This window comes from Cervus canadensis, chromosome 5 (assembly GCF_019320065.1).
Source record: "Cervus canadensis isolate Bull #8, Minnesota chromosome 5, ASM1932006v1, whole genome shotgun sequence".
NCBI lineage: Eukaryota > Metazoa > Chordata > Mammalia > Artiodactyla > Cervidae > Cervus > Cervus canadensis.
Genome location: NC_057390.1, coordinates 5341915 through 5369323, shown reverse-complemented (window position 1 = coordinate 5369323; position 27409 = coordinate 5341915). Strand labels below are relative to the sequence as shown.

The 27409-nt window shown below is 43.4% G+C and overlaps 1 long non-coding RNA gene across 1 annotated transcript; it reads left to right on the top strand.

The window, feature by feature from the left end:
- The first annotated feature begins 2638 nt into the window (after nt 1–2638).
- Nucleotides 2639–26543, top strand: LOC122441279. The gene is made up of 5 exons (XR_006269313.1): nt 2639–2803; nt 7089–7093; nt 22292–22300; nt 25616–25618; nt 26532–26543. It is a non-coding gene; the product is annotated as an uncharacterized LOC122441279 (long non-coding RNA).
- Nucleotides 26544–27409: the final 866 nt, after the last annotated feature.

Here is a 27409-nt window from a genome sequence, read left to right as displayed (position 1 = left end):
TTTGCCCCGTGACTCCCAACTCCTGGTTGTAGTTGGTAACTTCTGTCACTGTCAGGCTTCCATTCCTCTGCCATCACCTTAAATTCTGTCCTTCCCCGGGGCTCCATCCTCAGTGCAGTGATTCGCATTCTCCTGAGTGGCCTCTTCTGCAAACTAGATACTGCTTTCCAAAGCCCATGTCCACCTATTCCCATCTCTGCTGCTCTCCCAGGGCATCTCCCAGGCATCAGATGTGACCATTTGAATGAAATCCTGGTCTGTAAACTGCATCTGCATCACTTTCCGTGTGGCTTGTGAAACCCTTCCTGTCATCTTCCCAACTTGCTCCTTGATTCCTGCTCCTGAGTTTGCCTCCGTCTGGCTTTTTGCTCTGACCTTGGCTAATATGGCTTTTTCAGGCTAGACTCTCAGTTTCCTTATCAAACAGAGCCATCCATCCATATCCTCAGAATGGATAAACTTCTGGACACATGTAGACACTGCCCTACTCACCCCCATGCCGATCCCAGTATTGGCCACACCAGCTCAGTTCAGTCACTCAGTCCTGTCCGACTCTTTGCGACCCCATGGAATGCAGCACGCCAAGCTTCCCTGTCTATCACCAACTTCCAGAGCTTGCTCAAACTCATGTCCATTGAGTTGGTGACGCCATCCAACCATCTCATCCTCTGTCATCCCTTCTCCTCCTGCCTTCAATCTTTCCCAGCATCAGGGTCTTTTCAAATGAGTCAGTTCTTCGCATCAGGTGGCCAAAGTATTGGAGCTTCAGCTTCAGTATCAGTCTTTCCAATGAATATTCAGGGTTGATTTCATTTAGGATGGACTGGTTGGATCTCCTTGCAGTCCAAGGGACTCTCAAGAGTCTTCTCCACAGTTTTTGAACCACAGTTCAAAAGCATCAATTCTTCCATGCTCAGCTTTCTCTATAGTCCAACCCTCACATTCATACATGACTACTGGAAAAACCTTAGCTTTGACTAGACACACCTTTCTTGGCAAAGTAATGTCTCTGCTTTTTAATATGCTATCTAGGTTGGTCATGACTTTCCTTCCAAGGAGTAAGCGTCTTTTAATTTCATGGCTGCAGTCACCATCTGCAGTGATTCTGGAGCCCGAAAAAATAAAGTCTGTCACTGTTTCCATTGTTTCCCTATCTATTTGCCATGGAGTGATGAGACCGGATGCCATGATCTTCGTTTTTTGAATGTTGAGTTTTAAGCTAGCTTTTTCACTCTCTTTCAATTTCATCAAGAGGCTCTTCAGTTCCTCTTTGCTTTCTGCCATAAGGGTGGTGTCATCTGCATATCTGAGGTTATTGATATTTCTCCCAGCAATCTTGATTCCAGCTTGTGCTTCATCCAGCCCAGCATTTCACATGATGTACTCTGCATATAAATTAAATAAGCAGGGTGACAATATACAGCCTTGATGTACTCCTTTCTCAATTTGGAACCAGTCTGTTGTTCCATGTCCAGTTCTAACTGTTGCTTCCTGATTTGCATACAGATTTCTCAGGAGGCAGGTCAGGTGGTCTGGTATTCCCATCCCTTGAAGAATTTTCCACAGTTTGTTGTAATCCACACAGTCAAAGGCTTTAGTGTAGTCAATGAAGCAGAGGTAGTTTTTTTTCTGGAACTCTCTTGCTTTTTCGATGATCCAGTGGATGTTGCCAATTTGATTTCTGGTTTCTCTGCCTTTTCTAAATCCAGCTTGAACATCTGGAAGTTCAGGTTTACATACTGTTGAAGACTTGCTTGGAGAATTTTGAGCATTACTTTGCTAGCAGGTGAGACGAGTGCAATTGTGCAATAGTTTGAACATTCTTTGGCATTTCTTTTCTTTGGGATTGGAATGAAAACTGACTTTTCCAGTCCTGTGGCCACTGCTGAGGTTTTGAGATTTGCTGGCATGTTGAGTGCAGCACTTTCACAGCATATGTTTTAGGATTTGAAATAGCTCAACTGGAATTCCACCACCTCCACTAGGTTTGTTTGCAGTGATGCTTCCTAAGGCCCACTTGACTTTGCACTCCAGGATGTCTGGCTCTAGGTGAGTGATCACACCATCGTGGTTATCTGGGTCATGAAGATCTTTTTTGTATAGTTCTTCTGTGTATTCTTGCCACCTGTTTTTAATATCTTCTGCTTCTGTTAAGTCCATACCATTTCTGTCCTTTATTGTGCCCATCTTTGCATGAAATGTTCCCTTGGTGTCCCTAATTTTCTGAAGAGATCTCTAGTCTTCCCCATTCTATTATTTTCCTCAATTTCTTTGCACTTATCACTGAGGAAGGCTTTCTTATCTCTCCTTGCTATTCTTTGGAACTCTGCATTCAGATGGGTATATCTTTCCTTTCCTCCTTTGCCTTTTGCCTCTCTTCTTTTCTCAGTTATTTATAAGTCTTCCTCAGACAACCATTTTGTCTTTTTGCATTTCTTTTTCTTGGGGATGGTCTTGATTCCTGTCTCCTGTACAATGTCAGAAACCTGTATCCATAGTTCTTCAGGCACTCTGTCTATCAGATCTAATTCCTTGAATCTATTTGTCACTTCCACTATATAATCGTAAGGGATTTTATTTAGGTCACACCTGAATAGTCTAGTGGTTTTCCCTACTTTCTTCAATTTAAGTCTGAATTTGGCAATAAGGAGTTCATGATCTGAGCCACTGTCATCTCCCAGTCTTGTTTTTGCTGACTGTATAGAGCTTCTCCATCTTCAGATGCAAAGAATATAATCAATCTGATTTTGGTATTGACCATCTGGGGCCGTCCATGGGTAGAGTCATCTCTCGTGTTTTTGGAGTGTAGTTGATTAGCAAAGTTGCACTGGTTTCACATGTATAACAATGTGATTCAGTTATACATATTCGTTAGTGTTTAGTTGCTAAGTCATGTCCGACTCTTTGTGACCCCGTGGACTGTAGGCCACCAGGCTCCTCTGTCCATGGGATTTCCCAGGCAAAAATACTGGAGTGGGTTGCTGTTTCCTTCTCCAGGGGATCTTCCCAGATCAGGGATTGAACCTGTGTGTTCTGTGTCTCATGTTATTGGCAGGCTGTTCTTCATCACTGAGCCACCTGGGAAGCCCCATTTATATATATACATGTATCTATTCTTTATCAGATTCTTGGGATTGACATGTATACACTGCTATATTTAAAACAGATAACCAACAAGGACTCACTGTATAGCACAAGTAGCTCTGCTCAATATTATACAACAACCTAAATGGGGAAAGAGTTTGAATTTGGAAAACCTATTCCTTACCTTCCCAGTCAACATGCATTGTTCTCCTTCCATGTGCCTTGCCCGGCCCAAACTGGCACGATGTGTAGGAAAAGTACTTCCTGTGTCACAATACCCAGCACACTTCATTACAATCAGTGGTTGTTGAAGAAGTCCACGAGGTTATTACACTGCAGTTGTGTGAAACCAGTTATGGGCCCAAGTCCAGCTGTGTGTCAGCCTTGCCACGCTGTGTAGCCTGGAGCCAGGCATCACATCTCGGAGCTGCAGCTCCCTCATCTGTAAAATGAGAAGCACAAGACGTGTCTTCCCGTAGGAACAGGGTAGTGGCCAAAGCAGGCTGTAAACTGCAGAGCCCATTGGGAAAGTGGTGCGGCCAGGTGTGTTTGGAGCTGGAAGCAGGAAGGGAGGATAGAGGAAGGAAGATGACAGAAGAGAAGGGGGGAAATGCTCTGCACCCAGCAGGACATCAGCTGGATGCCTGACCAAACATGCTGCTTCTCCAGCAGGAGAAAGTTGGGGCTTCGCCTCTGTCCCAGGAAGGGTTGTGTTTGACGCCTCACGATGGGGAACCAGAGTACAGGAAACGCAGCTGGTCTTGTCTGCTGGACCAGCAGACAGGCCCCCGAGGGGCTGCATGCAAGAACCTCTCCGTGAGGCGGGGTGGGGAGACGTGTCTGGGAATCCTGCACTTCTTTGCTGGGCAAACAGAACAGCGCGGGTGGTCAATGGGTGAGTACGGGCTGGTTAGTGCCGACTGAGTCCGTGCCATCGTTCCCGACCACAGTGGGTGTGGGCAGCCTCCCCTGCCTCGTGCCAGTTTCGGTATGGAGACAGGGTACTAAGGGAGGGGCCCATCGGCTCCTTACTCGGGAAGACTGCACAATCATGAACGCACATCTGAGAAAGTGCCCATCTCCACACCACTCTGAGCGCCCTAGCGAGGCCTCCTGCATACAGCTATGCTATGAAATTAGGTTGACTGAATAGAAGGATCTAATCTAATTGATACCTCCTTGTGCATGTTTATATTTATTGTGGGGTTTCCCAGGCAGCACCTGCCTGCTAATGCAGGAGACGTAAGAGACTCAGGTCAGGAGGATCCCCTGGAGGAGGGCATGGCAACCCACCCCAGTATTTTTGCCTGGAGAATCCCAGGGACAGAGGAGCCTGGTGGGCTACAGTCCACAGGGTCACAAAGAGTTGGACATGACTGAAGCGACTTAGCACGCATACATATCTACTGTGTGTCCTGTGTGATAATTAAAAATAACTGACATTTATTGCATTCAAGCTTACAGTGCCCCAAGAAGCACTCTGTATGTATTCATTTACTTAATCCTCCAAAACCCTGTGAAATAGATATGATTCTTAACCTCATTACCAATGTGGAAAATAAAGTACAGAAGTTCAGAAACTGTCCAAGGTCACACAAATAATCAATGATAAATCTAGAGTTCAAACACAAGTATTACTATTTCAGGGCACATACAGTTTCTACACACACACACATGCACGCACACACTTTATTCACATACTTTTGTACATATGTGTAAAACCAAGTCTACATACTGTATTCATATGTAAATCTATATGCATAATGTTTATTCCTGGCATGACTGTCCCACATGAAATTTTCATTAGATTTCTCAGCCTTCCTGAGCAACCCCAAACGTACACATGTATATAAAATCATTTTACTGGTAGTAGTAAATTTCAGTAGCACATATATCAAACTGAGGGAGAAGAGGGATGAAGCCAAGTTAGTTAGTGGAACAACTTATCTGTCCTAGAACCAAAGGTTTCCAGATTAAACAACAGGAGGAAACAATCCAAAGGCAGAAGGAACAAGCCTCACACACAGGTTTAGAAAGTGATGGCAAAAGGGGAACGAATACATCAAGGGGAGGGAGGCAAAGCATCCCGTCACACAGAAGAAAGATTGCTGCGGAGCCAGTCAGTAATTCATGACCGGAACGCGAAGCAGGCGCTGCGGCAGGGATAAAATAAGAAACAAATAGGGTAGACAGGGATGGAACATAATTACAGAGCCACTCAATCGGCTGGCACCGTTTACCGGGGAATAAGTTGCCTCCATGAGAATTTGCATACAAATGAGATGCTGAAAGCACAGGAATGGGACGGTGATAAGACCGCATACATGTTATTAAAGCATGTCAGTAGGGAAAAAATCATTCAGTTGATACCGTGTAGGTTTAACGACATAACATGACCAAAATAAAATTCAAATGGTATCCTTGGCTTCAAAACAGGTATGCGGCTCTCAATTCAGAATGCTAACGGATATTTTGTGTGTCTATCTCATTCATTTTCTTTCTTCTCTTTTTAAAAACGTTTACTTTTAAATTTGAAGCGTAGCTGATTTATCATGTTGTATTAGTTTCAAGTGCGCAGCACAGTGATTCAGTTACACATATATACATGTACATATTTATCTATGCGGCTTCCCTGGTGGCTCAGATTGTAAGGAGTCTGCCTGCAGTGTGGGAGACCTGGGTTTGATCCCTGGGTCGGGAAGATCCCCTGGAGAAGGAAATGGCAACCCACTCCAGTATCCTTGCCTGGAAAATTCCATGGACAGGGAAGCCTGGCAGGGCTACAGTCTATGGGGTCACAAAGAATCGGACACGACTTAGCCACTTTATTTTCACTTTCATTTTATGTATGTATATTCTTGGCCTCATGTATTTGAAGTATCATTTTAGGAACAAATATTTTAAAATAAATATTGAAGTATCAGTTCTCCCACTGGTTAAATGTAATCATTCCTTTATTTTTTAACTTTCATGAACACTGCTGTATTCTCTTGTTCTATGCTGCATCTAATTCCTAAACAAGACTTTTAAAGAATAATTTCTGCCAATCTTTCATTGCTAATGTTGACACAATTTTCCTTTATAGGTAAGACAATAATGTTGAAAGTCGCTCAGTCATGTCCAACTCTTTGCAACCCCATGGAATGTACAGTCCATGGAATTCTCCAGGCCAAAATACTGGAATGGGTAGCCATTCCCTTCTCCAGGGGATCTCCCCACCCCAGGGATCGAACCCAGGTCTTCCCACATTGCAGGCAGATTCTTTACCAGCTGAGCCACCAGGGAAGCCCAAGAATACTGGAGTGGGTAGCCTATCCCTTCTCCAGTGGATCTTCCCAACCCAGGAATCGAACCATGGTCTCTTGCATTACAGGCAGATTCTTTACCAGCTGAGCTACCAGGGAAGTCCTGAAACTGAATCACTGTACTGAATACCTGAAACAAACACAACATTGTAAATCAACTATACTACAATAAAAAATTATATTTAAAAAAAGGCACACCTGCCATAGAGCATCCACGTCACAACAACAGCGATGTGGATGCAAGTCCCGGCCTGGTCCCTGCTCATCCTCCTTAACTCCCAGCCAGGTGCTTGCTATGTGACTTGCTCCTTGGGCCCCCTACCTGGACTTACCTGTCCCAGGACAGGCAGTGAAGACCTTTCTGCAGGTGGCTGCTGAATCAGATGCTCAGGTGGCAGACACTTCCTTGCCCATGCTCCGTGGACTGGGGTACTGCAGACAAAGATAGATGTCACGTATCGTATCCTCTCTCTGGTCTCAGGGACTGCAGGCCACGTGGTCACACACAGTCTGCTTAAGCAGTTCTCTGAGAAGTACCAGGAAAAGCTGCTCAAGGCTCGAGGCAGACCAAACTGAAGTGTTCGGCATCCCTAGGCTCCTTACACGACATCCTGAGCTCCTTAAGGGCTCAGAGGTCCTCCAGCCCAGGAGTACTCGTTGGTTGGTTGGGAAACTCTGTTCTAAGGTACAGAAGCTAAGAGAGGGTTATGATTTCCATGCCCTGTAGGCCCTTGGCTGATACGTGTGTTCCTGCATCCCTGCATTTGGGGGTTTTAGTTACCAATTTGATTGTCTTAAAATTTTGCCTTTTCTCTATCCAATACTATGTTTCAGGGCACATTAATGTTCCTGCTTGTTTTAATTTTGTTAGTAATTATGCTTTATACCAATTTATGAAATTATTCCATTTCTCATTATAATTACAATTTTAAATTGACTTAGACTTTGTGTGAATATAAATACTGCCCCCCCCCCACCTCCTTTATGTTTTGCACATTCCTGAGAGTCTTTATTTATTCTTTTTATATTTCTTTGTCATTTTGATTTACATATTAGGAGCCTAGAAGCTTAGTTAGAGTTTATGTTTCAGCTGGTATTTTGCCCTTTAGAAAAGAAATTTTCCCCTATTTATTTTTATTGTCTTAATTAAATTGCCTTTTCTTGTTATTTTTCAGGGTTCTCCTTTTTTATATTTCTATGTAATTTATGTGTTCCTTTCTTTGAAAGGTAGAGATCCTGTTGTAATTCCATTGCCTTTTATTCTCTAAACCTTGTCATTTTTAAACTGGTAAAAACATAAGCAATATTTACTGTTTTAATTTTAGTAAACTGATATAACATCTCACAGAGAAGCCTATTAAATAGAGCTACTAATGGCACAATAATTTCAGTAATTATGGTGGGAACTGAGTGTGTACCACATACTAGAAACCTGGGCTAAGTGCTTCAAAGATGTGATGCAGGGATGGAGTTTCCAAAGCTGAGGGCCTGGCCAAGGCCAAGGGCTAGCAGAGTTGAAGCTGGATGCTGAATCCAGGCTGTGTGATCCCAGAGGCCAACCCCAAATCCAAAGGGATGCCCTCAAGAATCACCTAAGGAACAGTCCCTTCTCCCTGAGTGGCCTCTGCAGTTTCTCCAAGGATGTTCAGAAGGTCCTCTTAGCTAAAGATCACTGGGGGAAAAGGATCATCGGGATTCACTTTGAGTGAATCCATTTCATGTGGAGAACAAAACTTGATACTCAATAGAGAAACAAGAAGTTTGATTGCCAACCCGCCTGACTTCAGGCTCTACTACAAAGCCACAGTCATCAAGACAGTATGGTACTGGCACAAAGACAGAGATATAGATCAATGGAACAGAATAGAAAGCCTAGAGATAAATCCACACACCTATGGACAACTTATCTTTGACAAAGGAGGCAAGGATATACAATGGAAAAAAGACAACCTCTTTAACAAGTGGTGCTGGGAAAACTGGTCAACCACTTGTTAAAGAATGAAACTAGAACACTTTCTAACACCATACACAAAAATAAACTCAAAATGGATTAAAGATCTAAATGTAAGACCAGAAACTATAAAACTCCTAGAGGAGAACATAGGCAAAACACTCTCCGACATAAATCACAGCAAGATCCTCTATGACCCACCTCCCAGAATATTGGAAATAAAAGCAAAAATAAACAAATGGGACCTAATGAAACTTAAAAGCTTTTGCACTACAAAGGAAACTATAAGTAAGGTGAAAAGACAGCCCTCAGATTGGGAGAAAGTAATAGCAAATGAAGAAACAGACAAAGGATTAATCTCAAAAATATACAAGCAACTCCTGCAGCTCAATTCCAGAAAAATAAATGACCCAATCAAAAAATGGGCCAAAGAACTAAACAGACATTTCTCCAAAGAAGACATACAGATGGCTAACAAACACATGAAAAGATGCTCAACATCACTCATTATCAGAGAAATGCAAATCAAAACCACAATGAGGTACCATTACACGCCAGTCAGGATGGCTGCTATCCAAAAGTCTACAAGCAATAAATGCTGGAGAGGGTGTGGAGAAAAGGGAACCCTCTTACACTGTTGGTGGGAATGCAAACTAGTACAGCCGCTATGGAAAACAGTGTGGAGATTTCTTAAAAAATTGGAAATAGAACTGCCATATGACCCAGCAATCCCACTCCTGGGCATACACACCAAGGAAACCAGATCTGAAAGAGACACGTGCACCCCAATGTTCATCGCAGCACTGTTTATAATAGCCAGGACATGGAAGCAACCCAGATGCCCATCAGCAGACGAATGGATAAGGAAGCTGTGGTACATTTACACCATGGAATATTACTCAGCCGTTAAAAAGAATTCATTTGAATCAGCTCTAATGAGATGGATGAAACTGGAGCCCATTATACAGAGTGAAGTAAGCCAGAAAGATAAAGAACATTACAGCATACTAACACATATATATGGAATTTAGAAAGATGGTAACGATAACCCTATATGCAAAACAGAAAAGAGACACAGATGTACAGAACAAACATTTGGACTCTGTGGGAGAAGGTGAGGGTGGGATGTTCTGAGAGAATAGCATTGAAACAAGTATACTATCAAGGGTGAAACAGATCACCAGCCCAGGTTGGATGCATGAGACAAGTGCTCAGGGCTGGTGCACTGGGAAGACCCAGAGGGATGGGATGGGGAGGGAGGTGGGAGGGGGGATCGGGATGGGGAACACATGTAAATCCATGGCTGATTAAAAAAAAAAAAGAAGTCTGATTGCAACTTAATCTTTAAAAATCAAGAGAAGAATTAAGAAAGTAAGTTTATCTTACATTTACGAAAGTGTCGGTTATCACTGTAATTACATTCTCATTCTTAGGGCAAACAAGATTGCCTTAAACTAAATATTCTTTGGGTGGCTTTTGGGGGCAATATTTCTGGAGAAAGAGTAGGATGGCACATAAGGACACCCTTCACTTCACTGGTTTTATGACAAAAGCATGAAGAAAGTGTCTCTTGTATTTAAATTAAAAAAGCAACAGCAAAGGATTTATGTATTTGCTTAATGTCTCTCTTAATCCTTGACATTAAAAATCACTCTCTTTTGAAATGCCTAAGTGTGGATTTTCTCTTCAATTTTTAACTAGAGAAATTCTGCTAAACTGCATTAGATAATAGTTTTAAATGTGATTCAAAGAGCTCTCCAACACCACTTTTATCCACTTCATGAAATCCCACCCTCTCTAGCAAAATGGATCGATTCACTTTGCGATGGACTTGCACCACCCGTTCACTGCATTGCACTGTCCTGTTCTGCTTCACGTCTGACCAGTGACGAGGGATACACTGTACCAGTCTTGGTCCCTGCAGGAAACAGATGGCCTCCTCACTCAGATGGTACAATGGAGGAGAGTTTAATAAAGAAAACTTTTAAAATGTTGTTGGGCAGGGCTAGGGGAAACCAGGAGAGGATGCTGCAGGATATCTGGGTTAGCAATGTCAGGAAGCCATTACCAGTCACCCTCATTCCTTAAACCGCCTCCCGTGAGCCAAGGAGCATAGCTGGTGCTGCAGGGCAGGGATGCTTTGCAGGAGCTGTTGTTTAGATAGAAGGACACAAGCCGTTTGCAGTGACCCAGCTGACATGGAGCCGGGGGTGTAATTACCCTGACATCACTCTTGTACTGTCTTCTGCTCTCCTACTAGTGACACCCATTGACCAAACCCAGTGGAATCCAAAGAACAAGGGAGGGACTTCCCTAGCACTTCAGTTCCCAGCCAATGCAGGGAAGGTTCAATCCCTGGTCTGAGAGGATTCCACATCCCACAGGGCAACAAAGCCTGCACTCTAGAGCCTGTGATCCACAAGAGAAGCCACCACCACGAGAAGCCTGCGTGCCACAACTAGAAAGTAGCCACCACCCACTGCAACTAGAGAGAGCCAACACGCAGCAAGCAAGACCTGGCATAGCCAAAAATAAACAAAAAAATAAATAAAAATACAAGGTAAGAAAAGCAAGGGAGCCCACTGACTACATTTATAAAGTTCAGACTCTCGGATCACAGCGTGGGAAAGGAGAAATTGAACATGAAAGTGAAAGTCACTCAGTTGTGTCTGACTCATTGAGACCCCAAGGACTGTAGCCCGCCAGGCTACTCTGTCCATGGAATTCTACAGGCAAGAATACTGGAGTGGGTTGCCATTCCCTTCTCCAGGGGATCATCCCAATCCAGGGATCAAAGCCAGGTCTCCTGCATTGCAGGTGGATTCTTTACCACAAGGAGCCAAAAAAAATATCTATCATTCTGACATATTTTGCCACCCCACAGGCTGTAGCCCACCACGGGCTATAGAAAATATCACAAATATTTTCTGGCATTTTGAGTCCAAGAGGCCATGTCTAAGTTTTCAAGCCTTAACTTAATCACCAGTTTCATAATCTCACTTGATTTATAAGGTTTAATGAGCAAATGGAAGTTTGATAAAGGAATTAAGAGGGAAATCACCCCATACTGTATCATACTTTGAACAACTTAAGAAAAATTTGAAAAGCAAAGTTACTCCTGGCCCCTTTTTGAACACATTCAGAAGATCTGAAATGAATGTCATCTAGAATAATCATTAAAATCTATTTGCTTCTATACATTCAGAATAATTGCCCTGTGTTTGAACATGCTGATGGTTAACACAGGGCAAATAAAGGCAGAAGGAACAGAATACCTCATCCTGATAAAAAGCTTTGTCCAGGCTACACTTGCAGACACAAGCACTTGTTTCTAGCCAGTGAGTCATTTACTTACTTCCAAAATGTAGCTTCCCACTATCTACCCAACTAGGAGACAGACATTCACTAGTGTAGAAGATTCTTTTCAATTTAACACTACTTCAACAAGCATTCTGCGAGGCTGACCATGCCTCATGGTCCACAGACCTCATGAGTCCTGTCTTTCATCTCTGGAGGCTCGTTATCTCCTCTGGCTACTGTCTGGGAGCCAGGATCTAGAGCATCTGTGTGAGGCTAAGCCATGTCTTTGGTAAAGTCCCCCAGAAATAGGCTCTTGAGATGAGGATTCTAATGCAAATCGTTTCTTTGGGAGACGAAGAAAACATCAGTAGGGTAGTTGGGTAGAGAGAGACAGGAAAGGGAAGGCATCCAAAAGAGGGCGATATCAAGCCACTGTGGCCAACTGGAATTTAACCTTCTGGGAAAATGAATAGGAAGCCACGTAGAACATACAACTCAGGAGCTAGGGATTGGAGTGTTTACATAATGACCCCTATCTGTCATTGGTTGAAAGCTGCTTGCTGGAGAGACTACTTGGCTGAGACCTTCAGTCGGCCACAGCTGAAAGCAAAATGAGGTTTGAAAGCTAGAGAAAATCCTCAGGCATGGAAGTGCAGGCCTTGGCAGCTGGCTGTCAGATTGGCATATTCTAAGGTATAGCTGGGGCCAGGGGGTTGGGTAACCAACGGCACCTGCTACATCGCGGCTCTCTCTCCCGTCACTTTCTATCACCACCAGTTCTGGGGAATTATGTTCTTGTCTTGAAGCAGGGAGACCTCTACTGTCCCCACCCTGTTTCTCTGAAGAGTTTTGTTGCGTCTTCAGACTTAGAGAACAAATTTATGATTGCCAGTGGGGGGAGTGGGGCGGGGGAGGATGAGGGGAAGGGACAGTTAGGGAGTCGGGGATGGACATGTGCGCACTGCAGTCCTTAAAATGGGTGACCAAGGTCCTACGCTAGGGCACAGGGACCTCTGCCCAGTGGGATGTGGTGGCCTGGATGGGAGGAGACGCGGGGAATGAGTACATGTGCATGTCTGGGAGTCCCTCTGCCGTTCACCTGAAACTATTATAACATGGTTAACGGGCTACACCCCAATACAGAATAAAAGGGGGGGCCTTCCCAGGTGGCTCAGTGGTAAAGAATCTGCCTGCAAATGCAGCAGACGCAGGGGGCGTGGGTTCGATGCCTGGGTTAGTAAGATCCCCTAGGGAAGAAAATGGCAACCCAGTCCAGTATTCTTGCCTGGAAAATTCCATGGACAGAGGAGCCTGGTGGGCTACAGTCTGTGGGGTCATAAAGAGTGGGATACGACTGAATGACTGAGCACAGCACAAAATAAAAAGGTTTTTTTTGTTGTTGTTGTTGAATCGTCCCATTCTCTAAGCTGTTCTGAAGTCCTAGGCTTTTGGAATACTAAAGTCAGCAACTGACATGCCTCCTGACTCTCTAGTCTATCCTATTTTCATATGAAACAGTGGACACAGAGTGAACTCTCAGTAGAAATGGGTAAAATTAAATGGAGGGAAATCTGGGAAGTTTAACATCTCAAAACTTTCCTCTTCCATAGACCCCACCACTGTTATTTCATTAGATATTTCATCATCCCATGTACAACAGAAAATATTACCATGAGAACACTCACAAACACTAGTACTAGCAAATTTGAATAAATTGAGTCAAATAAAAAATAATATATAATCTTTGGCATCTGTATGTTCACAATTCAATTTTTTTTTTAAATCAAATTTCTAGAGAGTATTTTTCTTTAGGCTATGATGATTCCATCATTTGTAGTAGACAAATGCTTCAGCTGAAGACAAGCAGACAAGAAAATACACAATAAATTTGTTTGAGGGTCCTGAAGAGATGCTGGGACAAATGCCAGCACTTGAGGGGCCAAAGCTCTCGAGAAAAAGGAAACCCATTGAAAAGTCAACTATTTTCATTTCTCTTAGGACATTTGTGGATTCCTGACACAGAGAGAAGGTTAAACTGGGCAGAAGAATGTCATGAAGAATCAGAAAAGCCAGAAGAGCTTTTGCTAATCTCACAGGGATGCAAAGGCAAAACGGGAGTTTGGGGTTGCCAAGGCAGCAGAGACTTGAAGGGCTCAGTACACAAAAGGAAGAGAAACTCAGGAAAGTGAGTCTGACACCCCATAGCAGTTTCCCCCTTGAAGCACTTCCTGATTCTTAATTTCTGTAATACAAAACGCTCAGAAATCTCTAAAAATATAGCTGGAAAGTACTGCAGGTATTTTAGTGCTCTTGTATATCTGGGGAGAGAAAAATTGTGAGTCCAGCACCCTTCAGGCTCTAGTAAACACCCACACTCTCAGCTGAGAGTCTGGAGTACATACTAAATGTAGTTCAATCAGAGACAGACAGTCTTACGAAGTCTATAACATAGGATAACATTAATCCTCTCTGAAGGAAGAAAATAAAACATACTCAGTCACTTCAATTTTCACACATGATATTTGACACTTAATTAAAAATATCAAGTATACAGAAAACAGTTCAGTTCAGTTCAGTCGCTCAGTCGTGTCTGAATCCTTGTGACCGAACGAACCACAAATAACAAAATGGTGAGGATATGGAGAAAAGGGAGCCCGCCTACACTGTTATTGGGATTGTAAATTGGTACAGCTACTGTGGAAAACTGTATGGAGGTTTTCAAAAAACTAAAAGTAGAGCTGCTATATGACTCATTGATTCCACACTTGGGTATTTATTTATTTTTAAAAAAACACCCAATAATTCAAAAGATACGTGCACCCCAATGTTCATAGCAACATTATTTACAGTTGCCAAGATATGGAAGCAACCTAAATGTTTGTTGACAGATGAATGGATAAAGAAGATATATATATATATACCACTTAACCACTTCCATTTAAAGGCACAGATTGTCAAGAACAAATGGGATTTAAAACAATCAAAACCCAAGTAGATGCTGCTTGTAAGAATCTAATCAAAACATAAAGACAAAAAGGGGTTAAAAGTAAAAGAATGGAAAAAAATAAACCGTGCTAACACTAGTCAAAAGAAAGTTTGGCTGGGGATCGGGATGGGGAATACGTGTAAATCTATGGCTGATTCATATCAATGTATGACAAAACCCACTGAAAAAATAAATAAATAAATAAATAAATAAAAGAAAGTTTGGCTGATGTGTTACAATCAGGTAGAGTCAATTTCAGAGCAAAAAAATCACCAAGGACCAAGAGGGTTAATGATAATGGTATCTTATAATGATAAACAGATCAATTCATCAAAGGAACATACAATTCTAATATTTATGTTTCTAAAATATAAAGTAAAAATTTAAAAAACTGCAAGGAGAAACAGAGAAATCCACAATTATGGTAGATGTCATCACCCATCTATCCACAATGGAGAGAACAAATACACAGAAAGAATCAGAGTTAATATAGAAGATTTGAACAACCCTATCAATGTAACTGAACCAATTTACATCAAAAAACACTCCACCCAACAACAGCAGAATGCATTCATTTTTCAAGGGCACGTGGAATGTTTGTCAACATAGGCCATGTTCCAGACCATGAAACCGTTCTCAGTAATTTATAAAGGGATGATGTCATCCAAAGTATGCTCTTTAGAATGGGATTAAATCAGAAATAAATAATAAAAATTCCTAGAAAATTCTCAAATATTTGGAGGGAGGCCTGGCGTGCTGCAGTCCATGGTATTGCAAAGAGTTGGACACAACTGAGTGACTGAACTGAACTGAAGAGACTTCCAAATAGCCTATGGATCTCAGGGAAAAAAACACTAAGTAAGAAAGTATTTTGCACTGCATGAAAATGAAAACACAACCTATCAAAAATCTTCAAGATGCAGCTAAAGCTATATTTAAAAGGAAATGTAAAACGCCTATAATAGAAAAGAAAGAAATTTTCAAACCAAAGACTATCTTAAGAAATGAAAATAAGAGGAGCCAATGAAACCTGAAGTAATCAGAAGAAAGGAAATAATAAAGGTCAAAGCAAAAATTTATGTAATAGAAAAACAAAAGGGAAATATTAACAAAACAAAAACTAGCTTTTTTGAGAACAATAAAACTGATAAACCTCTAGTTTAATGGCTTCACTATGATTTTCACTAAACATTGCTTCAACGAATCGTGGTATATCCACACAATGGAGCACTGGTCGGCTTTTAAAAAAATGAAAATATGGCACAATATGGATGAGTCTCTAAATAACTATGCTGAGTAAAAGATGACAGACAATAAAGAGAAGAGACTGTGGGATTTACTTCTATAAAATTTGAGAAAATGTATGGAGAAGGAAATGGCAACCCACTCCAGTGTGCTTGCCTGGGAAATCCCATGGACAGAGGAGCCTGGCGGGCTCCAGTCCACAGGGTCGCCAAGAGTCAGACCTGACTTAGCAGCTAAATGCCATCAACGAGGCAAGTGAGGATGCCATCGGGCCGAGACTGCAGAAGATACCAAACTCGTGCCGAGTGACCAGGCTCGCCCCGCTGGGCCGCTGACACTGTGCTCTCACTGAAGAGCTCTTTCTTCAGCTGCCACAAGTTCCCGATATTCAGGCTCCATGGGTCAGTAAAATGTCCCCTTCCCTCCTCACCAAAGTAGTAAACCTAATGATTTAGAAGGTTGGCCCCCAAAAAAGACATTAATAAAGCAACTTACCATTCATTATTTAAAAAAATTTTTTTTGAGAAAATGCAAATAATCTACAATGGCAAAAGCAGATCAGTAGTTGCTGGGGGGTAGGGATGGGGAGGGTCAGAAGGGAGGTAGTAAGAAAGAGTTCAATAAATCTTTTGGAAATAATTCTACCTCTGGTGAGGCTTCTCACGTGGCACCAGTGGTAAAGAAACCACCTGCCAGTGCAGGGGACGTAAGAGACGCAGGTTCAATCCCTGGGTCGGGAAGATCCCCTGGAGGAGGAAATGCAACCCACTCCAGGATTCTTGCCCGGAATTCTTGTCCAGTATTCTTCCATGGACAGAGGAGCCCGGCAGGCTACAGTCCACGGGGTCTCAAAGCAGAGGACACGACTGAGCAATGAAGCGCACACACACACATCGTCTCTGCTGCATGTTCTCATTTTGTTTTTTACAACTCTTGACAAAAGCAAAAACCATTCTTAGCTGGTGGGCCATTCAAGGGCAAGCTGGGGTGGGCTGTCATCTGCTAGTCCCTGCTTCAAACCACTAGCAAGGAACATGTTACTCTATATGCAATAACATGAATACATTGCCTGAACACAGCTTTGCATGAGAGAACCCATTCATAAAAGTGTATATACTTATAATTCTAGACAAAACTGCTGCTGATAAAAGTCTTGATGATGGTTACCTTTAGGGGTAATACTAATGATGAAAGCAGACACTTTTATATAGACACTTTTAAATAGGGCTTCTGAGGGGCCAGCAATAATATTGTTTCTTGATCTGGGTAGGGGCTACACGTGATTCATTTGTGGAAACTTCCTTGAGTTACATACTTATGATCTGTACCATTTTCTGTATGTGTGTTGTGCTTCCAAAATAATTTTATGAAAATACTACAGGAACTCCCCTGGCGGTCTGCTGGTTAAGAATCCACCTTCCAACGCAGGGGATGAAGGTTCAATCCCTGGTCAGGGAACTAAGATCCCACATGCCGTGGGGGCACCTAAGCCCAAGCGCTGCAACTAGAGAAACCCACATGCTTCAACAAAGACCAGTGCAGCCAAAATTAATGTTTTTAAATTTAAAAAATACTACAAAATCATAGACGTCCATTTTTTTTTGCCCCACAAAACTTATTTTCTTCTCATTGCCATTTTATACCAGTTTCTTTTCAGCTGTCTTAATTAGTAAGAAGCATAGCCCACCCAAGTTTCCACTTCTTCTAAAAAGCTTGACGATGGCCCAGAAGACTGTTTTGTGACAAAGGGTCACTGTAATGCTACTAAATAAGAGTACCCCAAACATTGACTTTCCATGTCATGAGTGAGGTGGGAGGGAGGGAGAGAGAGAAAATGAGACAGAGTCAGAGAGAAACAGCATAGCCTCTCGAGGGAAGTCACTCCAAGTACAGAAGGACAACAGTTTCGTCATCTGGCCTGCGGTCATTCTCCCTGATCAGAGCACATTTCAGTAGAAGAGAATTAAGAACACAGTTTAGCCCAAATCAAGAAGCCTCACTGAACATGTTTTTCTCATTTGTGTTTTATCCTAAACATTTGTAAAGATTTAGCAGTACACCCCTGCAAGCCTTTTTAATCCACATTCCAGTACAAGAGTTTTCACAAAAGCTTCTCAAGGACCTTTTTATTTCCAAGCTTCAACAGAGCCAAGTTACTTCATTCTCTCAGGTGGCTTGGGGAAACCTTGAGATCATGACCCACAAACAGGACAGACAGGAAGGTGACTCATGCAAGTAGGGAGTTCTCATATCTGCCAGTGTCACCAGGATGGGGCTAGGAGGGCAAGCCCCAGGGGCCAGACATAAGCAGAAATACAAGAATGGTCAGAGTGGTCTTCCACTGCTGGGAGGTGCTGCTGTATCTCAAGTCTGGGTTGAAAAAATAACGTGTACTGACCTGGCTTTCAATTTGTAGTTGAGCTGATATGCAGTAAGGTTGGGTTTCTTAAGCAGAAAATGAGGCTTTAAGAGAAGAAAGTGAATGACTGTGGGGTATTAAATGGAAGCACAGCATCTGGGAGCTTGTGACCCCAAGAAGGGCAGGAAAGTGTTTAAAACTGTGAGCGCAGACAGAAATGTCAGCGTCAGAAGTGTGTGGCTAGGCACGGATAGGAAGAAAATAAAAATATCGGTTGAAAATGGGGAAAGAGAAATAGAGTAACACAGAGACGTGAAAGGGTAGAAAGAAGATGAAAGGATGACCAGGAAATGTGCCAGGGCTGGTACCTCTTGATGCCTGCCAGTCAGCAAGAGGTGAGGGTAACTCAGATGCTGGTGACCCTTCAAGCTAGCCTCCCAAGGAAAGAATTAGCCCTCCTGGACCAAATGACCTGAGCCTCCACTCCACTTTATTACACTATGCCTGTACATGGAAGAATTTGGGAACTAAGGGAAGAAAAAAGAACAACAACACGTGATTATAAATGATGGGGGCTCAGATGACTGCTTTTGATAGTTTTAAGGAGTCTGTGTGGGAAAAGACAAAATCAAAAGAAAACCCACAGCACTCAAAGGTCAGAAGATCTTTATGGAAGCATTGAAGTGTTTCTCATTCTTACAGCTGTAGGGCAGGCATAGCTGTGGAACAAGCTTAGAATCTGGTTATAGCATCTGGGGTGTTGCTGCATCAATTAAGCACCCAACCCCACCAAGTCTTGATCCCCAGACTTCTCCTATCACTGTGCTTTTGTTGTTGTCATTCTGTGGCTAAGTCATGTCCGACTCTTTGCAACCTCGTGGACTGCAGTGCACCAGGCCTCTCCGTCCTTCACTGTCTCCCAGAGTTTGCTCAAACTCATGTCCACTGAGTCGGTGATGCCATCCAACCATCTCATCCTCTGTCACCCCCTTCTCCTCCGGCCCTCAATCTTCCTGAGCATCAGAGTCTTTTCCGATGAGTCAGTTCTTCACATGAGGTGGCCAAACTAGTACATTGCTGTACTAGGCCATCACTAGCACTTTAGTGCTAGGACATACTATTAATAGTACCTCACTGTACTAGGACACTGTAAAGAACAAGATGTGTCCTGAGAAGTAGGATGCAGACATCTGGGCAGACGGGAAGAGGCTGAGAGTTTTGAACTACCCAAATTCCCCTTAATCTTTTAGTAGTGGAAAGAAGACCTCACATCCTCCCAAAAAACTTTCCCTGAAGCTTTTCAATAACTGTGGCTGAGCAACTGTATCACAAGACCCTCGGCCATCAGCCCTCATCACCTCTAGATGCTAAAGACAGCTCCATCCCCATGTACCCCTGATAAATTTACAAGACCTGCTCTGGAAGGTAATAACCTGTTTGGCTAAGAGAGAATGACAACAAACTAAGAGAGATTCAGAGCTTTGCTGAATTGTTTGCTGAGTATTGTTGGCAGTTTACCCACACGGAAAGCATATAATGGAAGTGAATTCTGAGGATGTAAAGCCAAGGAAGAAGAAATACATAATCAGGTCAAATCAATTAATTTAGTATACTCACTCAGGATTTTGGATTTAAAGTGCTGACTTTTACACCTGAAAATGACAGCAATTATTTGCTGGGATTCGTTGAAGCCTGGACTCAAATCCTGGTCTATAGTCATTGAGGTTGAACACTCCTGGTAACGCTTTGCACAATCTGGTGAGTTTATTAAAACAGTTTCCTGGGTAGCACCTCCAGAGATTTTGATTAACTAAGTCTGGATTAGAATCTGAAAACCTGCATTTCTAAGACGCTTCTAGGTGATACCTATGCTCTAGGTAGATTTGGGATAGCATTCAAACAATACCTGAAGAGGCAAGTGTCTGATGATGAAGGGTGATGGCAGTGATGGGATGGATGTGGTAAGTACAACCTGTTCAGATGTCTCCTGACTTTAAGCCATGGGAGGACCATCCTTTCCCCAAGGCTATAAGAGGTGAATCAGTGAAAAGGGCCTGTGATCGTTGAAAAGCTCTGAGGTGGCTATCTTTTGAAGGTTGGGGATATTGGTGTGGTCATTTATTGAATTTTCTTTTTTATTTAACTAACTCAACTGTGTTATTTCACTTCTTTTAAAAATAATTATTTTTGACTGTGTCGGTCTTAGTTGCAGCGTGCAGGATCTTTCGTTGCGTGTGTGGGTTTCATAGCTGTGGTGCACGGGCTCAGCTGTTGCAATGTGTGGACTTAGTTGCCCTGCAGCATGTGGGATCTTAGTTCCCCGAGCAGGAATCAAACTCATGTCCCCTACATTGGAAAGCAGATTCTTAATCACTGGACCATCAAGGAGGTCCCCATTTATTGGATTTTCTGATCTCAATGGGAACTTGACTTTGTTGGCCTGGAAAGACCAAGGTTGATTACCGAGTCCAAGAAGCCTGGCTGTTCATGTTGGCTGCTGACGAGGAGATTGGCTGGGGCTGCTGACCAGAGTACCTGCCCATGGGCTCTCTGTGAGATGTGGGCTTTTGACAGCGTGATGGTTGTCTTCCAAGGAGGAAGGAGGGAAGAAATGAATGCCACCAGCCCTTTCAGTGTCCAGGCCTAGAACACACAGTGGAACTGCTACCACATTATTTTCTTGGTCCATCAATCTAGTGTCAAGGAGAGAAGAAATAAACTCTACCGCTCAATGGGAGAGAGTGACAGACTTTGCTGTCATGCGTAATCCACTACAGATACCAAGAGACAATACACTCTGGACTGGCTTCCTGAACAAGGTATTATCTGATGTATCAGATCATAAAAAGGGACATACACAATAACATTCCCTTGTCAAATGCAAAATGGCAAATGTAAAACTGAGTCAGGGCAGGTCTGGAAGGCATGAATACACTGCCCGGGCCAATGGATCATAGTCATATGCGTCCTGCTCCTATTTCCTTCTTCTCCCTTGACCCATGGCTTCCTGAGGTGTTCCTTAGGATCAGTAAAATGGGGATGCTAGGAAAGCAAGAAGTAGATGGGGTTAGCACTACAGTCCTTTTTGAAGTGGCCCAGAAACTCAATGGTGGAGTAAATCCTCCCAGGGGCAAAGCTTCAGGTAACACATCTGGTTGACCACCTCATGTGGAGAGAGACATGGCCTGAAAAGTGATTCTACACTTATTTAAGTGAAGGGGCTGTTGGTTCAGCCAGTAGGTGAAAGATGTTGAAAAACACAGGGTTGAAAAGTTAGTGACAAGGAGGTCTGGGGGAGAGGTGAAGACTCTCTCAGAAGACATCTATGCCCGGTGGGCCCCTGCTACAGAGGAGGCTCTGCAATTTCAGTGATTTGTTGAATAAAGTATCTGACCAGCATGCTCATAGAAGTTTTGATATTTGAAATAATATTTTATATAATTACTATTCATAATGTGATCATGAAGAAAACCACACATAATTACCTTTTAGAAGTGATTTTTTTTCCTTCCTGAAGACCTACCTTTAAATCTGTGTGGAGATGGTCAAAATATTCTGCCATGCTCTCTGGGATGAGCTGGAGACCACAGTTCACCATGAATAACGTGTATGTATGTGCATGTATGTATGTGTGTGTGTGAGTGTGTGCATGTGTGTATCATGTAGGTATGTGTGTGTGATGTGCGTGCATTTGTGTGTATCTATGTATGTGTTTGTGTGTGTATGCATGCACACCTGATGTGTATGTGTATCTGTGTATATCTGGGTGCACATGTGTATGTGTATTCATGTATATGTGTCTGCATGCATGTGTGTATATGGTGTGTATGTGTGTATATACCCATGTGTATTTATGTGTATGTACATGTGTATTTTTTATCTGTGTATATGGGTGTGAGGTAAATGTGTATATGGTGTATGTGTATATTTGCATGTATATGTTTGTATGCCATGTACATGTATACGTGGTGTGTGTACATCCATGTTTACACACATGTATATGTGGCAGTGTATATAGCTGTGTGTGTATGTTTGTGTGTATACACTGGTGTATGTGGGAGGTGTTTGCTGTGGGGTGTGTGTGTGTGTTAGAGGGGCAGCTAGAATCCTAGAGCAGAGACAGAAGACGGTAGGTCTAAGATGTTTTAACTACATGACGAGGAGAGAGCTTGGGCCAATGGGCTCTTAGGAAGCTAACTGATGCCCTTCTCTGAGCAGTAGAAAGCAGAGGCAGCCAGAAGAAACGGAAAAGTTCCAGACCAGTGCAGGGTGAAGAAGAAGAAAAATCACACTTGAGGCCTACTCAAAGAATACAGTGTTTAGTGACTCAGGAACTACAACAGTTAAGTGATGACATGAGGCTTAATGTATACTTAGGAGTTATATTCAACCCTTGGCAGTAATTCAGGGCTCATGAAAAGAGAGATAATAATAATGAGGATGATAACTGAGACTATTAAGTACTGACTGGGTGCTAGAGCTGTTCTAAGCCTCTTGCGTATTAAAAGAGTTCTGCAACCAATTCCACCATGGTGGGGTGTGTATATGGCAGGGCTTCCCCCCTACCACCACCAAGCAGGCAATTGTCTAATCACTTGCTGGGGATCGTTTAACTTGACTTAACCCTGACACAGTCTACACAGAGGTGGCCTCAGGTCCCACAGCCCAGGGCCCAGGTCCACGAGACCGCCCCTACGTCAGAGGCCAAGCCCAGGCACTGGCCATCACTGTGCTTCTGACGGACTGGCTATGTCAGAGGTTGGTGTTGGTTAATTTGCTAGAGCAGCTCACAGCACTCGGAGAGCCGTTTTACTTTCTCCATCACTGCTTACTGGGCTTTCCTTGTGGCTCGGCTGGTAAAGAAGCCGCCTGCAGTGCAAGAGACCCGGGTTCAATCCCTGGGCTGGGAAGATCCCCTGGAGAAGGGAAAGGCTACCCACTCCAGTATTCTGCCTGAAGAATTCCATGGACTATATAGCCCACGGGGTCACACAGAGTCATGACTGAGCAACTTTCACTTTCCCTGCTTATTATAAAGGATGTGACTCAGGGACAGCCATATGGAAAAGATGCACTGAACAGGGATGGGGAACGGGTGCAGAGCCTCCACGCCCTCTCCAGTCCATTCTCCCCACACCTCCACGTGCTCACCTACCCAGAAGCTCTCAGAACCCATCCTTGTGGTTTTCATGGAGGCTTCATTACACAGGCAGGATTGATTTAACTCACTGGCCACTGGTGACTACACAAAACCTCCACCCTTTCTCCCCTCCCCAGAGGTCAGGGGGTGGGACTGAAAGTTCCAGTCCTCCAATCACAGGGCTGGCTCCCCTGGTAACCAGCTCCCAAGCTTAGGTTCAGTCCAACTTGCACCTCATTAACATAACAAAAGACACCTTTATTGCGCACATCACAAAAAAAGTCCCAAAGGTTTTAGAATCTCTGTGTCAGGAAAGCACAACAACCAAATATGTATTTCTTATAAATCACAATATCACACATGTATTAGCTCCTTGAATTCAGATAACAACCCACCGAGATGTGCTCTATCATCTCCACTTTATAGACAAAGTCATCAAGGGACAGAGGGAAGGGGCGACAACTTGCCCAAGTTCATACAGCCTGGAGGTGGTGATGCCAGGATTCAGGTCCCAGTAGCCTGACTCCAGAGTCACTGGGGTCCCCGGCTAAGCAGGTTCACGGTGGTTTTCTTAATATTTTTATGTCCTTAGATAAAGCTAGAGGAGTGAATCACCCGTTAGAATTTTGCTATCCAGTTCTGAAAAATGTAATAGTTTCTCTTATACTATCCTAAACCGGCTACTCTGATATTAACTAGAAGTAGGGTGACCGGCCACCCCAGTTTGACCAGGAGCTAACCAGGATGGCTGGTCATCCTAAAAAGCATGCTATTTAAAAAGAACAAATTTATTTATGTGGACTTCCACCAATTTATTTTAATAAAGTCACAAGGATAATTTTTACATGTTGTCTCTGGCATCTAGGAATAACTATTAATAACTTATTAACAGGCAGATAGGCCTTCATGGGGTTTTTCATTGAGCAGTGGCTTTCTTCCCAGCATCCTGAGATGCTGGGTGGAAGGGGGGGGCAAAGGGACCCCCAGCCCACTGAGCGGGGCTCAGGCACAGCTAGGTAGGGGGAGCGCTCCCCTAAAGGAGGGACAGGAGTCCAGGGATGGTGGAAATCTCCCAGGAGGCCCCGTCTCTCTGATCTGCAGGGTCACTCTCCCAGTAGAGCACAGATCAGTCAAGACGCCCATGCATACCACCTGCATCCGTAAGACGGGGCACACTGGGCCAGCCTTTCACTCTGCAGAAGATCTGAAACTAGTGTCGGGTGCATGGCTGGCCAATGCCTTTGATGTCTTTGTAGTAACTGGTTGATTGTCAGCATTTCTCCCACCTCTTCACCTTGCGGCCTCAGAGGGTCACTCCCATCGGGCCTTTAGCTCTCTTTGTCCCTTGGCCCCCTGCCATCCACTGGAATCTTTTCCTTAAGCAACTGGGGAAACACATTTACCCCAGTCTCTCTGGTGAGATCTGACCGCCTCAGCTCAATGCACTGTCTCATTTTCTGTAAGTTCAATATCCCAGTGGGGAGAAAAACCCCCGCCTGCCCTGCTCTGTCTTATCAGACCAGTCAAAGTAATGTGACAAGTGCTGGAGGGCCTTCATTTCCTGAGCCTCCCTTCACACCCGCTAATGATCTGCCTTATCTGGGCTGAGGCGTGTAGACTGGCAAAAATAAATCCTAATGGGTGATCATTTCAAATGGCATCAACAAAGTCACTCAGGCAGAAAGGGGTTTGTGTGGCATGGATAACCTATGACCAAGACGCTTTTGAACTCAATTCTTGCTTAAAAGTGAGCGACAAACAATCGAGAAATGAATAACATGGGATCTGGGATCATTTGTATAAAATTTCATATGTATCAAAAGAAACCTGTGTGCCAGAAGCAAAACCCTGGTCATTGTGGCTGACAACATCCTCCCGAGTGGTGATCACTAAAATGGAACTCTGCATAATTTCCTGACATTTGCGCATCTCTTCTGCATGAGAAATCAGTTCTGAAATCCAAACAGCTTCTCAGGAAAAAAATATTTGAAATATGAAAGGAGGTTTCATTTTCTCCCGATCTCTAGAGATTAAGTGGCACCACTTCAAGAGGGACACAATTCAATCATTTAAACCTCCAGTCTTAATCTAGCATCACACTGTAATCGTACAGTTCTTCCCGGGGGTAAACAAAAGCTTGCTTTAAGGCCCTAGCTTATAATTATTTTACCATTAGAAGCATAACCATATTTCAAAAACCTGGTGTTTACTGTTCTGATCTATTTGCTTCACTCCCAATGATCAGCTGGTTCCCAGTTAGAGAGATGAGCCTGGAAGGAAATGAAGGTCTTTCTAAGAACTAATAAAAGACCATCTCTTCTGCAAGTGTTGTTTATGTTTGTCATCGTTTGCTGGAAGACACTCTAGGAAATGGGAAGGAGATTATTATACAAGAACACATCTTGTAGGGAGAAATAAAGCTGGGCCTGTCGATTCTGCGTCCTATCCCAGAAATTGGGCGATGCAGTTCCAAGATGCTCAGTGATGTTCTTTTATTTTGCTTTGGAGCGAGAGAGAGAAAGTGAGCAGCTTGGCGCTGGGAAGCCAGCAGTATTGTGCTGGGCCCCGGCCTGGCACTGGGGACGATTGCTTGAGAGCCCACAGTTAACTTATCATTAAACATACGATGAAATATGATATCACTTATATGTGGACTCTTAAAGAAAGGTACAAATGAACTTATCTACAAAAGAGAAGCAGAGTTACAGATGTAGAAAACAAACTTACGTTTTCCAGGGGTAAGATGTCAGGGATAGAGAAACTGGGAGATTGGGACTGACATATACATATTCCTATATATAAAACAGATAACGAATAAGGACCTATTGTCTGGCACAGGGAACTCTACTCAGTACTCTGTAATGGCCTACATGGGAAAAGAATCTGAAAAACAGTGAAAATACGTATATGTATAAATTACTCACTTTGTTGTACACCAGAAACTAACATAACATTGTAAACCAAATATATACCCCCAACGAAAATTTTTTAAAATACAGTGAAAAAAGAGTCCTGACATTGCTGGCCAATTCTCCAGTCTAAAAAAGGAGATGCTTTTCTTTCTGTTGCTTCGCCTAAGGACCCAAGAGAGTATGCAAGAATCCCCGATGACCCCAGTGTATTTAAGGAGTCCAGGTTTAAGGAGTGCAAAAAGGATACAGTCTAGTGCATTAATCTCTGGGCTTATTTATTCCCTGCTCGCTCTTTTTCCATGGACCCTTTATAGCTCTGCTCTGAACTGGCAAGATGGTGGGAAACTCTGAGTGACATGAGGATGCTATGGAGCCCAGGGGTGGAAGGGAATAGACTGGCCCCTCTGTGTCTGTCTTCCTTCGCTGACCTTGGTCAGTTTCTCAAACAAGCCCCGCCTCCCCAGCTAGCCTCCATGCGTTCTGTTTGCCCAGAGCCTTGAGCGCAGACCCGGCTTCCTCCAACCACAGCCTCCTAGCTCAGGCTACCTCCCATAACAGCCCCACTCTGCCCTGACCTGTGTGCCTTGCCAGCTGGACTCTCTTCCCTCATCAAATTTTCACTGTGATGTTCATTCTACCCATAAACTGAGAATATTGCCTTATTGGCTAATATGTTAGGAAAGTACAAACCTAGCACCATTTTCAACCCCAATACAAGGCAGCAGTGGTACCAACATACCCTCTGGCTCTCCCTCTTGACTCTGGGCAAAATAACAATCAGTATTGATTACTGTATGCTGATGCTCAAATCTTTCTCAGCACAGCCCTCTGAACAGCTACAAGCTACTGCTGTGGGTTAGCAAGCAAGATCTCTCAGCAAATGAGTATTTGTTGAAGCCTGTCATAGCCCATGTACCTCTCCCAGGCCCTGGGGACACATTAGAAAACACAGCAAATGACATGCCCTCATAGAAGACAGATAAATAGATACATACTTTAATAATGTATTGAAGGAAAATTAAAGCAGAGAAGGAGACGGAGTTTCCTGGGGTGGGGTGGAGAAGGGGGTTATTCTGCTAATGGTGGTCGACTCTGATCATATGAAGAAGACATCTGAGTGGAAGGGA